We start from the raw sequence: 14,762 nt of genomic DNA, 5'->3' as shown, positions 1-14,762 counted from the left end.
CATTTTTGAGGAGCTGAAAGATCATGCTACTTACAATGACATAGACTGGGTCTTTAATTACAGCTAAAACTCTCAAGAAAATCTCATGAATTATTGCAGAAATGATCTATTTAAATTTTTTAGAGTAATATATGTTTCTTCCAAGAAGAGATAAAGCTTGAGTAAATAGTATCATTACGAGCATTCCGTATTCATTCTTTTGAAAGCTCAAATCACAGAAATTTAATAATATTTCGTGTCTTACTTCTGTAGAGGCAAAGTATTTTCCAAGACGGTTAAGAATGTAAAATAGAAAATCTAAAATTCATGCTGTAAAAATGTTACTAAAAGACTACATGGAAAATGTCAAAATGTAAATCACACAGTTTGGGGTCAGTGGAGGTCTACCCATTTTTGCACTATCTCCAATTATTCTAAGTTTTAATATGAAGATAGCCATTTGCAAATTTAGGCTGCTTTACTGTAAAAAAGAAGAGATGAGAACCTTTCTTCGCATCAGTATGTTGGGTTTGGGTTTCTTTTTAATGACAAATACATTGCAGAAGAATTGCATTCTGGACAGAAGCAAAAAGACTGATACATTCACACCACAGACCCAAGGGCCTTTCTGGAATGGGCAGTATTAAATAACTGAGGTTAAACTCCAGATGGCTGTATTTCAAATTAGCCTGATAGCAATGTATACATGGTCCACAGCAGATGTCAATCATTACAACAGAGGCTCATTTGGGGAGCTGAAGTTAGCAGTGCTTCTAACAAGCTGGAGTCTCAATGTGGGCAGTAGGAGACTTTGTCTGTGTAGCTTCCAGCGTGCAGTGTGTGCAGGTGCCCAGGTTTGAGCAGCAGGAGGTGCTGCTGGGGTGGCCCCTTTGAGAAGGGATGTCCTTGTCCTGTGCTGGACACAGCCACTCAGAGCTGGCTCTGACAGACCCAGCCGGCCAAAGCTGAGCCCATCAGTGGCACTGGCGGTGCCTCCGTGCTGATGTATTTAGGAAAGGGTTAAAAACACTGCACAGCAGCTGTGAAAGAGGAGTGAGAACATGTGAAAGAAACTGTCCTGCAGACACACAGGTCGGAGAAAAAGAAGAGAGAGGAGGTGTTGCAGGTGCCAGAGAAGACTCCCCCCACAGTGCCAGAGCAGATATCCATCCACACTGCAGTCCATCGACATTCTCTAGAAACACGGTGCATCAAATGGAAAAGTAAAGAGAGTAAAAAGAAGGGATGAAGGGAATACCCTCAGGGCCCTCTTACAATTTCTAACCAAGTGAAAGCTGTGAAAACCATGAAGGTACTTTAGGAAACTGAGGAAGGTGCAGGGGGAGAGACACAGTGACATGAACTTTGCTGTCAGTTTCTTCCTTCCAAGGTCTGGACTTTGTTAGGATCAGTGCTTGCAAATTTAATTACCATGGGTGCAACTTTTTACTGACAAGAAGCTACTGACAAGCAGAGCTTTGTAGAAACTTCCTTGGAATAACTGCATAAAAGAGAATTGATCTGAGGCTTTAGTAAGGGAATATGCAGCTGGTTTGCAGAGATGGCCAATTGCATTTATGTGTCAATTAAATACCCATGCTATTTCATTTCTACTTCTAAACACTTTGTCCAGACTTAACACAAGTGGCCCCATATTGTGCCTAGGGTACCCGTCCCAACACCCAAGTTGTCCCAGCTCTCACAGACACAGCTATATAAATTGCCATTTCCAAAGGAATAAGCTTGGGGATATGAAAACCATTTCCCCAAGAAGTGCTAAAAGGAGACAGCTAAAACCAGCTTGCTCATTGACATAGTGTAGGGCTCTTCAGCCAATAATTATACATGCACAGAAGCATGGGAAATCTGAAGAGGAAAGATTTAACTCACAGGTTCTCTTCTGTGTTCTCAAAGAAAAAGGGGAAAGTATTTTATACTCCTTTTTATCTACTGGATAAGTCTGAGGGGGCTGATTTCATATTTTATTTTATAAAATAGTTCTTGTTCACTGAGATAGCTTGCCTTTCTCCCTTCTCATCTAGGCTCTAACTCTGCCACTCGCTTCTTGTGATCAGCTCTCAAAGATCAAATTTAGCTGACCTAATCCCACAATTTCTGTTGCCAAAATCCATTTCCCAAGCTGTTTAAAGGACTAATACATGCAACAATGAAAAATACATGAGCCACCTATGGTCTAATGAGTGCTTAACATTATGGAAACACTTATCACTCAAAGCAGCAGGATCTGTGGAATCTGAGACAAAGCAGCAGAGAAATAAGCTTATTATCCATAAAGTGGGAAGCCTAATCTTAAAACATTTCAGACTAATGAAATATCAGACACAGCCCACTTTTGTTATAAAAAGGAAATTATTAAACTACAAGAATTGCAACACAGGATAAAACCTCTTTTGTCCAAGTTTTGGGCCTGTAAGCTGTTGCAAGGAAAAGTAAAAATACCTCCAATGCCTGTAAATGGGATCTATAACACCTGTAACAAGTCTCAGGATCCTGCCTCTAAATCAGCATTGAAAATTACTATTCTATTCTGAACAAAAGTGTAGCTGTCTTTGTAGGACAGGAAAAAGCACTGTGGAAAACAGGTTTCAGATACATAGTAACTATTTAGAGATAATCAATAGCATAGCACTCATACTTTATGGTCTACTGTTTTACAATTCTAGTTCTGTATGTGTTGCAACATGACAGAGTGTGATTTATCAATGCATTACCAAAACAAAAGGGTTTTACTTAACTTACAATATAGCTTGCCAGATGCATGAAAGACTTCCATTAATAATGTGGTACCAATTCAAAATTTTGTGTCTTCGTGCAAGACTGACAATAGATTAACTATTATTTTAAAATTAGAAAGTGTTCAAGGCTACCAAGCAAGTAAGCACTTAATCACACAGTTCTTTAAAGCATAAGAACAGTTGCATTGCACCACAGAGGGAAGTTAAGAAGCATATGATTAAATGCAACTAAATTGGGTGCAAATCACAAAACAAAAGGTAATTTTGAAATGTCTCTAAAGCACACTGAAAACAAATGGGCTTGTGAGACATGAAAAACAGTCTTTTTTTGCCTGAGTTTGTCTTCCATGTATGGAAGATGTAAAGATAAAGGAAGACAATAGCTGTTGCATTTTCAAAGATACAGATGACATCTTACTTCCCAGTGAGGTCAAGTTTTTTAAAATCACCTCAAAAATATTACATAGAGGTTCAGCATAAAGCTTGATAGTAAGTTAATTTTTGCTATATTATAAACTTAGAACCTTCATGCAGGTCTGATAAGCAGCCATGTACAAATGACAAATTCAGTCTAATTTTAGAGAAAACTCCTATATCTCAGTAACAATCTTCATCATACAAGAGACTGACATTAGCCCCCCTACCTAAAAAAATCCTTCCCTACCCTTGGGAAAGCAGTAAAAACAAAAACAAACAAAAACCCAAACAAACAAAAAAAAAAACCAACACCAAAAAAAACAACCCAGAAAACAGAAAAAGAACCAAACAGGAAAAAACCCCAAAACCAACCAAACAACAACACTAAAAAAAGTGCAGCAATTAGCCTCATCCACTTGACAAGGATGAGCAGTAAATATGAGAAGAAATCTCATCCACCACCTAGACATAACAACAACCATGAGATAAGAAAATAATAAACCAAAAAAGAACTCGAGAACTTTGAAAGGAAAAAGCAGCAATGTTCATTACTAATCTCTTCTAAAAAGAGACCAAAGATACAGTGAGAAAAAAGGCTATTGCTCCTTGTCCCCCTTGTGCTGCTTGGAGTGAGGAGAAATAAGCATAGGAAGATTTTCAAGGCTCGTGCTATGCCCTTGAATTATCAGAGGCTCTTGCCAATGCTACCACGAAGAACCACATGCCCAAAGTGGAAGACTGCACTGCAGTGACTGCAGGAGGCTGTGGGACAAAGCTTAAGAGGAAAGAGATCTTATGTTCATCCCAGGATTTGATATGCGAGGCCCCATTTCCAGAGGGAGCACCAAGCCAAACATCTTGCAGCTAAGAAGTGTGTTGGACACACACACAAAAGAAGCTGACTCACATCAGTGCATATGGTTTGAAGGCCAAGTTATGCCTTTTCATACCTTAACACAACACTTTCATAAACAACAATCATGGAAAATGCTCCAAGTTAGTTAAAACCTCAACCACACTTTCCACAGCTCAGAAATTTAACTTCAATTTTTAAAGAAAAACCCACCGTGTTTCTTTGTTCATGAAGACAATAAAAATAGAAAATGAAAAATAATGGGTCTGCACGCTCATTACTCTGATGGGAAACACTGCTTTGACTTGCATTATTCCTTTATACCCACATATCATACTTCTAAATAATTGCATGCAGAAAAAACAAACAAACAAGCAAACCAAAACAAAAAAAAAACCACTTTTAAAAATAACTTGCTGCATTTTATAAAATCTGGAAAAAGGCTTTGTCTCCTCACGAGATGTGGACTACAGCCACAGCCTTCATTGTTACCCATTCTACCCCAAGGAGAACAGCACCCACTGAGAGCTTCATTGGAATGGTCTCCATCTCCCTTCCCCATATGGTGAGCATTGTGGGTTTATTCAGCATGTTCTGAATAAACCCCAGCTTAACCCTCGATCTTTCTTGGACCACAGCTAGAGTGGCTCAGCATCTGGCAGGATTGAGACCTAAGGATATGAAAGAAGAAATTAGTGATTTCTATTTAAATCCTAATACTTATTCTTCCCAGTGAAAATTGAAGTATAACAAGTGATCTCTCAGCACACAGAAAGAGCCTTGATTGTTATTTAATGATCACAACAAATAGTTAGAAAGCATGAAATGAAGCTAATAAATCTTCTGTTGAGCCTGACATTTTCAGCAAACAAAAGCACTCTAAGTTTTCAAAAATAGTTCAATCCAATTTTCTTCATTTTAGACTAAATTTTCCATGTTTTTCAGTTACAGATCCACATATTGGCATTGCACAAATTAAACTGAAACACCCAGCTACTTAAACGATTTTTTGAAGATTTCTTTTTAGTGCTACCTGTATAATATAAAATACATTGTATTCTACAAAGTTCAAGTTCATGCATCAGCACTATCCACCACAGCATCTGTTTGCCTTTCAATGATAAATTAGGAAATTAGACAAACAGTATAGAAGTAGGTTTTTTTCCTTTCTTATTGCAGCCTCCTAGGAGGATATAAATATAGTTTGGTTTGTTTAGGTTTTAGCATTTTTAAGGTGCATTCTATTCTAAAGTGCAGGTAAGCTGGGGATGATTTTTAACAACAATGAAATAATTTTAATAATTAATTAAATAATTTAATTTAAAAAAAACCAAAAAACTCAGTCATCAAGACTGCTTTTTCTTTCACCACTGCAAAAGGGAAAGATAAAACAAGCTGAAGTCCCCCAGACTCCAAACCTTGTGACTTCAGACTTAGTAGTCAATACTTATATTATCTGTGACAGCTTGAATGAATCAGTCAGTGAAATGGCTCCTTAATTTACACTTACATTTAATTCATAAACTAAGAAACTTCTTAGTTTATTAATTAACTTGTACCACTAAAATACCTGTTCAGAGAGAAGCATATTTCTAGAGGCTTCTTCACGCACCAATGAAAAACAACACTTTTGACTTCAACTACATAAAAACAATACTGCCATTGCCTAACCCCAGAAGTGCCTCATTTTTGTTGATAATATAAACACACACACACATATGTGTGTGCACATGAGAATTACAACACTCCCACACACTACACCCCCAGTATAAATCAACATAAACTCTCTCCAGAGTTAAAAGCATATGTAAAATACAACAGAAGCAATGCAGTTCTATTTTATTCTTATAAGTGGGACACCCTTTATGTGGAGATACACGTATCAAGACGCCACATTAACACTCCATATGATGCCATAGTCAGCTGTAGAGGGGTTTCTGGAATATTTCTAGAAAGAAAACAGAGTCTCTTATAGGTTCCAACTATTCTCTGCAACCTGTCCAATAAGGAAGAGGTCACAGCCATTTGCTTTGGATTACCTTCCTCCCCCCTTCCCTTCTCTCCTCCGTGTACTGCCCCTCCAACAGAACAAGTTGCATGGATGGCCTCAAGTGTTTGGACACCAAGCTTGTGTTGTGGCACAAAAGATGCACATCAGACCTGTGGTGCTTGGCCTGTGTGATAGTATAAGTAACATGACACTAAAAATAAGCTTTTCCTACCCCCATCTCTGGAAAGTTTTGTATATCAAAGAAATATCTAACCCATGGCCATATGAAATATAAACTGCATCTGAGCCTGCTGAATCAGATCATCTCATCAAATAAGTCGGGTCAATTCCATTTCCATTACATATTTCTACAATTATAAAAGTTCTCTATGCCAATTAATTTGGAAAGACTTCAAGGTAGGTGGTCTAAGCACAGCACCACAAGAAAGCAAAACAAGCTTCACTCAAGAAATTACTCTTTACAATAAATCAATGGTAAACAGAGCTGGTAGCATTTGTGATAGGTGCTAGGAAACTAAAGGTTATTTAACAACTGTGATTTAAACGCTAGTTCCCAATCATAATGCTGCCAATTTTGAATCCTTCAGGCTGAAATTCTTGCTTATCTCAATTTAGTTTTTTTTAAATTATAAATTCACCACATCTGTAAAACAAGGAGTGTTTGTGCTGTCCACAAAGCTCATACATAACGTTTTATGCATTTGAATACAATCAAACTCTTCTACTCTCTTTGAGAAGAAACTTTAATATCTAGGTATTTTAGAAGAGAGACTTGATTGACCCAGGATTTCTGCTACATTTCAAACTTAGCAGAAATGCCTAGTATGGCCAACCTGATAAATCCAAGCCCATATGTCTAAACTGTTGAAGACTACAGCTAGGATTACACAGATCCAGGGAAAAGCAAGTAGATACCTACACAAATAAGGGACAGGAATAAAGGAGAGTGCAGGGGAAGGTCTAAAAAAAGTGAAGCTACAGGAATCTATTTATATTAAAACACATTCCCCTCCAATATCTGGTTGACTTTCCATGCATGCTAAACTCAACCAGTCTGTATGTGCATTCCACTATGACCTTACCACTTTCACAGGACCCCTGACTGACTCTCTGTATTCACTATCATAAATAAGGACAGCACAACAAAGTAAATCTTATCTGCAGGATACCTGCTTTGTTTATAAATGGGAAACCACATAGAAACTGCTGGAAGGAGCAACTTAGCAGCAGAGTCCAGTACACATCAGCAATCAGTTTATGACAGAGCATCCTAAGGTGAAATGGGATACCCAAGACAAATACACATGGTGTGCTTCAAGCCCAGCAGAAGAGAATACAAAACCTGGGGCATGGAAGTTGCAAAGAGCTTCAAACAAACTCACAGAGCACTGTTCCTGTCTTCAGTACAAATTGTCTGATCTATGAGAGAATTTTCAAGTGCCTTTAAATTTCAAGAGTATTAACTCCTTGGCAAAGTCCTACACTTGAACTTAAATTACATCAAGCACATGTGTAGTGAAGTTAAAGGGGACCCCACAGTGTCCTATGCTGCAGAGAACTTGAATTGCATCCTGTGCCCATTGCTCATGACAGCAGGAGCAGCCCCTGAGGTGGCAAGAACAATGCCCATTCTCAGCACAAGAAATTGGTGCAGCAGCTCTGTACAGAAAGAGAGCCCAGCACAGCCACACTGTGCAGTCTTGATTCCTCCCCAGAGCACAGTCATCCATCCTGCTGAATGAGGCAGTGGGGAACAGTACACAGTCTTATAAGCAGGCTGTGTCCTAACACGTGCATAAAAAGGCAAATTAAGATTGTCTTCCTCTCCCATTTCTTAGTCCATATATTTTCCTTATGCAACATTAGCATTCTTTTACATCCATCTGTTAAAACCTGGAAAACATCAACTTAAATGTTTTGTGCATGAATTCACAGACCCCACAGATTTCAGCTGTGACTGGCTCATCACTTTCAATACTTAAACAAAGAAAACAAGTATCAAAGACTGTTCTAGAAGCTACAGTACGAGATATAAAAGCAATGGGAGCTTTTGTATGCAAGAATTGTCCTGCTAGCTAAAAATTCCTTCCTAAGAGTTCTATGCTTGCTTACAGGCTAAATTTCATATTAGAATCAAGTATAAACAAAAACTACATTTAAATAGTTAAAATTGCAGCCTAACTATCCTACTTACAAACAGAACTAAATAAATGAGAAGCTATATGACATAACATTCTGCATTCACTTAATTCTTACCACTACACCTGGCTTATCACATGCAGTATACAGTGTGAAAAGGCCATGGACAATGGAAAAATGTAGTAGAGATCAAAACTCTATTTGGTCTTAAGACTGGCAGAAATTGCTATGAAAATCAAATGTACAACATAGAATATGGAAAAAAACCAAACAAACAAAGCTTAAAATTAGCAACAAACTAAATTACCTAATCAACACTTAGAGAAGAAAAAAAAATCAATAAAGTATAAGATAGGTCAGTGCTCAAGGCAGGGCAACAAAAAGAAGAGTGCTCTGATGCACTATGGAAACAGAAAGGCTTCTTACACATTTCTACTATTATTTTTCCTAGTGCAGCATGAAAAATATATTTTGTATTCTTTACTTACAAGCTACGGAGATCTCACTCATTATTTCTGTCCATATGAATAACAACAAACCCTGGGAAGAAATGCTTTTTTTCAGCTTGATGTTGTAAAATTTCGTGTGAAGTATAGGCTAAATAAATTTCTGTACATTAGGTTTCAGAAAGCTTTCAAAGCATCCACAACTCTATATAACAGCAGAACTGAGAAAGAGAAAACCAAAACACCTGATTTAGGTGTTCTGTGAAAACTCTGAAAAGACAATTTGCTCCTTTGGCTACTTGAGAGTTTGATTCCATTTGAAGAGTAAATACTACTGAACTGTTATAACAGTAAAAAGAAAAAAAGAGTGAAAATCCTTGCCAGAGGGATTGTGTAAATCAAAGCCATGCTTTTCATAAAAGCACCAATCCTAACCTACTGTGCCTCTTGTTACCTGACTACCTACACAACAGACTGCAGACTTTTAACTCCTTGCCTAAATTGAGGTTACAAAGAATGAAAAGTTGCCTGATCTAGGTTGACACCCACATTCCAAAGAAGCCACTTCAAGATACACATCTAAGCTTAAACAAAAGATAAGGATAATAGCACTTAACTCTAAACTATGGAGCAGGAGGAAAGAGAGAAGCTCTCATTATCCTAAAATTAAGCCCTATGAAACAAGCACCCAGAGCTGAAGTTACAATAGGAAGAAACCTAAGCACATTAAGGCATGGAAACGGACTTTAGGCAGCAGTACATGCACATCAGTTCACACAAATCCTTGCACAAGTCCCTCAATAAGAGATTAAAGAAATTACACATTGATGGAGTCAGAACCAAAATACTTCAGACACTTAAAAGCTGGAATAACTTGTTTCCTTTAGGATAAAATACACTGCAACTTGTGTTAAATAACCTACCACACTGAAGGAAATATTTAAATTATTTAATTACCAGAGAAAAAACAGTAGAAGCTAGAAGGACCTAAAAGAAACCTAGGGAATGAGCAACAAAATGGAGAACTGACAAAGCAATAAACACTGCATGCATAATATAAATCACCTAGAATTATACTTGAATATAAACCACAAATTTCAGAACTCAGAATTGCTTTAGAAGCTCCCATAAACCATTTAGCTCTTCTGCAATCAGAGAGGTAATAAAAAACAAACTTAGCCTGAATAAAACCTGGAATAACAAAATGCCACGAAAGCTATTAAATCATCCCTGCAGAAGTCAATGGGATGCTGTACCAGAGCACAGTGCTCAAATCAAGATACATTATCTTGAAATAATAATGCAGTGCTGGACAGTTGGAGGAGAATCAGCGATTCCAGCAGTACCGCCACAGCCCAACTTCCTTTTCCCTGAGGTGAAACTTCCTGTGTCCACACTCTAAAGATCAAGAACTGCTCTCCTCAAAGAAGAAATACAGCAGAAGTGCACAGCAAGTATGGCACAACGTCTAGAACAAAGAGAAGACTGTTTCTTCCACATTCCTCTCAATGAGAAAAAAAGGAAACAGGTTTTTTTCAGTTTTAGAATTGAAATGTTACCATGCCAGAACTGAGAGAAGATAGATGGCATTTAACTCCTGGCTTGCTAAGCAACCTGTGCACTTTCTTCAAAGAGGAAAGGGCGAACTAGACCACACACTAAATGAGATTTTTAAAACTATACATTTATAAATACATCAAGATATTTATCATTATAATATTCTCTAAAAAACATAAAACAAGATTTAAAATCTATAGAACTAGAGTTTCTAGATGAGGGCCACCAAAATGGTAGACTTTATGTTCCAGTCTGTGCCACAAGTACCTTTTTTCCATATCTTGCCAAAGACTGGAAGAGCGATGGCCCCAGCATTCCCAAAGGAAAACTGATATTGCTCATAATGCTCCAGGAAGTAAATGTAACAAACCACCATGGACTCCAAATGTAAAATCATCATATGGCATTCACAGCAGTGAACTAGAGCATATGGTTTATTTCCTCCTCTTAGGTCATGGTGAAAAGGAAGAGTAAACCTGCCTGAATGCTAAACAAGTAACAATCACAAAAGCATACATTCAAAGCTCACACAAGTTCTGGAAGAAGCTCTTCAGACCTCTTGCTTCAAGATGTGTATCAACAGCTTATATGAAATAAGGTGAATGTTTTCTGCAGGTCCACAATACTCCTCAACTGAGGGATTTCTTGCTCTTTCCTGTAGGGCAGCAGATCCAGTGTTACTGTCAGAAAGGACAATGGCTGGACAAGTGGGTAGCCCAAACCATTCTAGCAGCACCTGCCCTCCTTACCATGAAATCACTTTTTCTTTTGTACTGATGTTTATTACGTAGTTTTGTAAAGACAGAAGCTAAACCTTGTCCAAATGATCGGATTTAATACACACTATGTAAGAATTAGATCAATTAAAGATAAGCTGGAGGAGGTTAGCATCTCCCAAAATGAAATGCTACAGTCTCTCCAGAAGGCCTTCAATATCCTAAGAGCACCTAGAAGGAAGTAACACCAACCCAAAAGGAAATAGTTCAGGATTTCAGACAGTCAAGCTATAAAGGTGCCACAGGAAAAACAAAATTAACAATCTAGAATTTCTTCTCTTACTGCTATTTTTAAAATGGGTAAGTTGTACTTAAAATCCATTTTCCATTCTCTGAACTTTAGTAAACTTATTGTAATGAAATATCAGATTTTTCTCTTCCTTGCAGGCAAATTATGTGTAAATGGCAGTTCACTTCAAAAAGAATTGTGCACATATATTTCAACACATGAACTATGCTTCCTGCTTAAATTAAAAAGTTGACATAACAAATAGATGAAAACATGAATCCTCATTAACACCTCTAGTAACCTTAGCCCAGCTATACTTTCACTCATCAAGCTGTCCTTCACCTCCAAAAAACTCAAGTGAGAAATGTTCAATAGGACCTAAAGCACTTTGCTTGTAAAAGACATTATTTCCATAGTAAGCAGGCAGATCAGAGTCTTGTTTAACTTTGAAAATTCATTCTATTAACAAATAAGACATTATTTCATACCTAAGAAATCTTCCTTTAATCTAGAGATGCAGCAGTTTTCAGACTTTTTCCATTTTGATCTTTCTCAAGGGAGTAATCCTTGAAACCAACAAAAACCAACCCCACAAAACACTGGCAGGAAGCAGATAAAAATATATTATCCAACAAAAATGCCTTCAGCTCCTGCTCAGCTCCTTTGGAAACTGCTCAAGTACAAAGAACAACTATTCACATAAAGAAAGCATTTCTGAATAGCAGATAATATGAGGGATAAGTGGCAAGAAAGCATCACTGTGTGGAAAAAAAAAACAAACAAAAATATCATTCACCTAATTAACAATAGTGTTGGCTTGTCATATACTGTACAGGGAAGATATAAAAGGATGCTAATCTTTAAAGAGGCAATAATCAGGATAAGAAAAAAATGAAGACTAATATGACTAGCAGTGCAAAAGCTCCCAAAGGCCCTGTTTTGGATGGGAGTGTCACACTGCTATGTATGCCAACAAAGATGAGTTCCCATCTCAGAAAGCACAAAGACAATTAAACTAAAAAAAAAAAATAAACTAGGATATTAATCTGGTGTATTTAACAGTTCTTAGATATGATATGTTTTTGGAGCCTGTAGTACCACTTCAGCCTAGAGAAAAAGAGGATTACAATCCTTTCCCTGACAAAACAAAATATTCACCCTCTCAAACATGAAGTGCTTGGTTCACACAAATGCTGCCTATCTTGCAAAAGGAGGAAAAGAGGCTACTTTCTAGGTAGAAAAAGCAGATTCCTCAATTATGTAACTTCTTTTGAATAAGAAGATGGTACTGGGTCTTGAATTTCTATATCATTCCCTTTATTCTACAAAGAAGTTTCCAAAGTCCATTTCCATCAAAATATTACTTTCATCTGCATTATGTATCCTTATAAAACACATATTTTAAGAGGGTGTTGCAGGAAAATGGCTGGAAGTCGTGCCAGAAACTACTGCATTACATGTCCTTTCTGCTATCTAGGTGAAAAGGAGAGTATACATTATTCTAGTCTGGAAGACAGAAAAGAACAAGTCATTGTGGATTGAGCATTTGCTGCCAGAACAGCAGAAATGCTTTTTATGCAGCAGGAATTTCCCTTTTAAAACACATACAGAATTCTTTGCCAAAATGAAAAGGTTTAATAAATTACCAACCAGTTTTCTGTTTACTTTTGCTGTGTTGGAGGTCAAAGGGACACTGTAATCACAGTTCATTCACAAAGCAATTAAAACAGATGCATGAACCTATGCAAACACTTGGTTAAAAAAGCTTTAAGAAGAGCCCATGTTCTTCAACAACCAATACAGCAGCAACGTGGAAAAGTCTATTATGGTCATATGATCTATCATGATTCCCATGAGGAAAGGCTGAGAGAACTGCAACAGTTCACCCTGGAGAAGAGAAGGTTTTGGGGTGACTTAATTGTGCACCTCTAGTACCTGAAGGGAGCCTACAAGAAAGATGGTGAGAGACTTCTTACAAGAAAGTGTAGGCATAGGACAAGGGGAAATAGATTCAAACTGAAAGATGGTAGGTTTAAGTTGGATGTTAAGAAGAAATTCTTTACTGTAAAACTGGAACGGGCTGCCCAGAGAAGATGTGGATGCCCCATCCCTGGAAGTGTTTAAGGCCAGGTTGGATGGAGCTCTGGGCAACCTGACTTAATTAAAGGTGCCTCCTGTCCACAGGAGGGGGGTTGGAACTAGATGGTCTTTAAGGTCCCTTCCAACCCAGGACATTCTACGATAAACACAGATAGAAAAAGGAATCAAAAATAACAACGAGAGCAGCCTTGACATACGTGCTGCTAAAAGATGCAAATACAGTAACAAATTATGGACTGTGCTCCATTTTCAAAAACTCTAAATATGAGCATTCCTACAACCCCACCATTCAATACTAAATACTGAAAATCAAGGTAATATATCCTCCTCATCCTTAATCCAGTAATACCTTTAAGTTCTGATGCACCTAATTGCAAAGCATTGCTGTAGCTAAAGATTATCCCCAGTCAGATAGATCCTAAGAAATCCCTTAAGCCTCCTTCTTCCAGAGGGATGAAGCAAGACCTGAAGGTAACAACATATGGAAAACGCATGAGAAATAGCAACCTAACAGAGATAGTATAAAACAGGGCAACACCCAGAAAAATACAGCTCTTAATAGCTAGCCTCTATTTAAATGACATCTCCAGTGTTAGTTTTTTCAGTTATTGTGCATCACGTGGCAGCTGGAGCCCTGTCTGCACAGCCTGGCACTCAGGTACACAGCACAGAGCCCTGCGTAGCCAAGAGCCACCTTGAGGACAAAGCTGATAAAACAAAAGCTGATTTTCTTGCTAGGAAGAACAAACACATACAAAAATGATGCTTTCTTATGAACAACTAAACACGTTTATAGCATCACGTGTGCCTCCACGCACAGCCTGGTAACACTCACTGGCTGCAGACCGCTTCAGTCATTGATGTTGTGTGTGAGGTACTGGGGGTGAGCCCAGAGACAGGGGTTGGCTTCATTTCACAGGATGTTCTCAGAGGGCTGCTTCGAATTCATCTCCACTCGTCTGCTAGGACACATTGCCCTCTCCTCTGCCTAAAGCACAAGGTGATCCAGTGCCCAGAGAAATCAGTGGAGCAGACATGAGGTCACAGAATTTCCTAATCTTCTACTATCCTCTGAAGATGCATAGCCTGAAGAGCAGCTTGGGGGTTGTAACCTCCACACTGTAGGTATGTCAACTTCCCCACAAGTAAATGGCTTATATCCTTTAACACTTCTGAGGTACACTGACTCCCTGTTGCCCTCTCTATCTTCAGCATCTGCACAACTGTACCCATTAACAGCCAAAAGTCAGATTAACCTGCTTAGCACAGCTAACATTAGTGTTAACACTGTAGGAACGTGTTTAAATTTGACACAGAGTAATTAAAGTAAATCATATGTATTTAAAGTACACTGTTCCAAAGGCACTCTCAAATCACTGCAGCGCTGTAGATAATTATGTATAGCACTCAGCTCACTGAAGAAAGACGATGAGGAAATGTTCTTGACAAAGTGAAGGGAGCTGGTGTGCTCTGAACATAATCTGAAGAAAGAATATGGG

The 14,762-nt window shown here is 38.1% G+C and overlaps 1 protein-coding gene across 2 annotated transcripts in view; it reads right to left on the bottom strand.

The window, feature by feature from the left end:
• TNKS (tankyrase) overlaps nt 1-14,762 on the bottom strand; it is a 128,399-nt gene that overhangs the window by 83,596 nt on the left and 30,041 nt on the right. The window lies entirely within an intron of this gene.

Source organism: Molothrus aeneus, chromosome 4 (genome assembly GCF_037042795.1).
Source record: "Molothrus aeneus isolate 106 chromosome 4, BPBGC_Maene_1.0, whole genome shotgun sequence".
Lineage (NCBI taxonomy): Eukaryota > Metazoa > Chordata > Aves > Passeriformes > Icteridae > Molothrus > Molothrus aeneus.
Note: the sequence above shows the minus strand (reverse complement) of the source record. Positions and strands in the feature narration are given on the sequence as shown.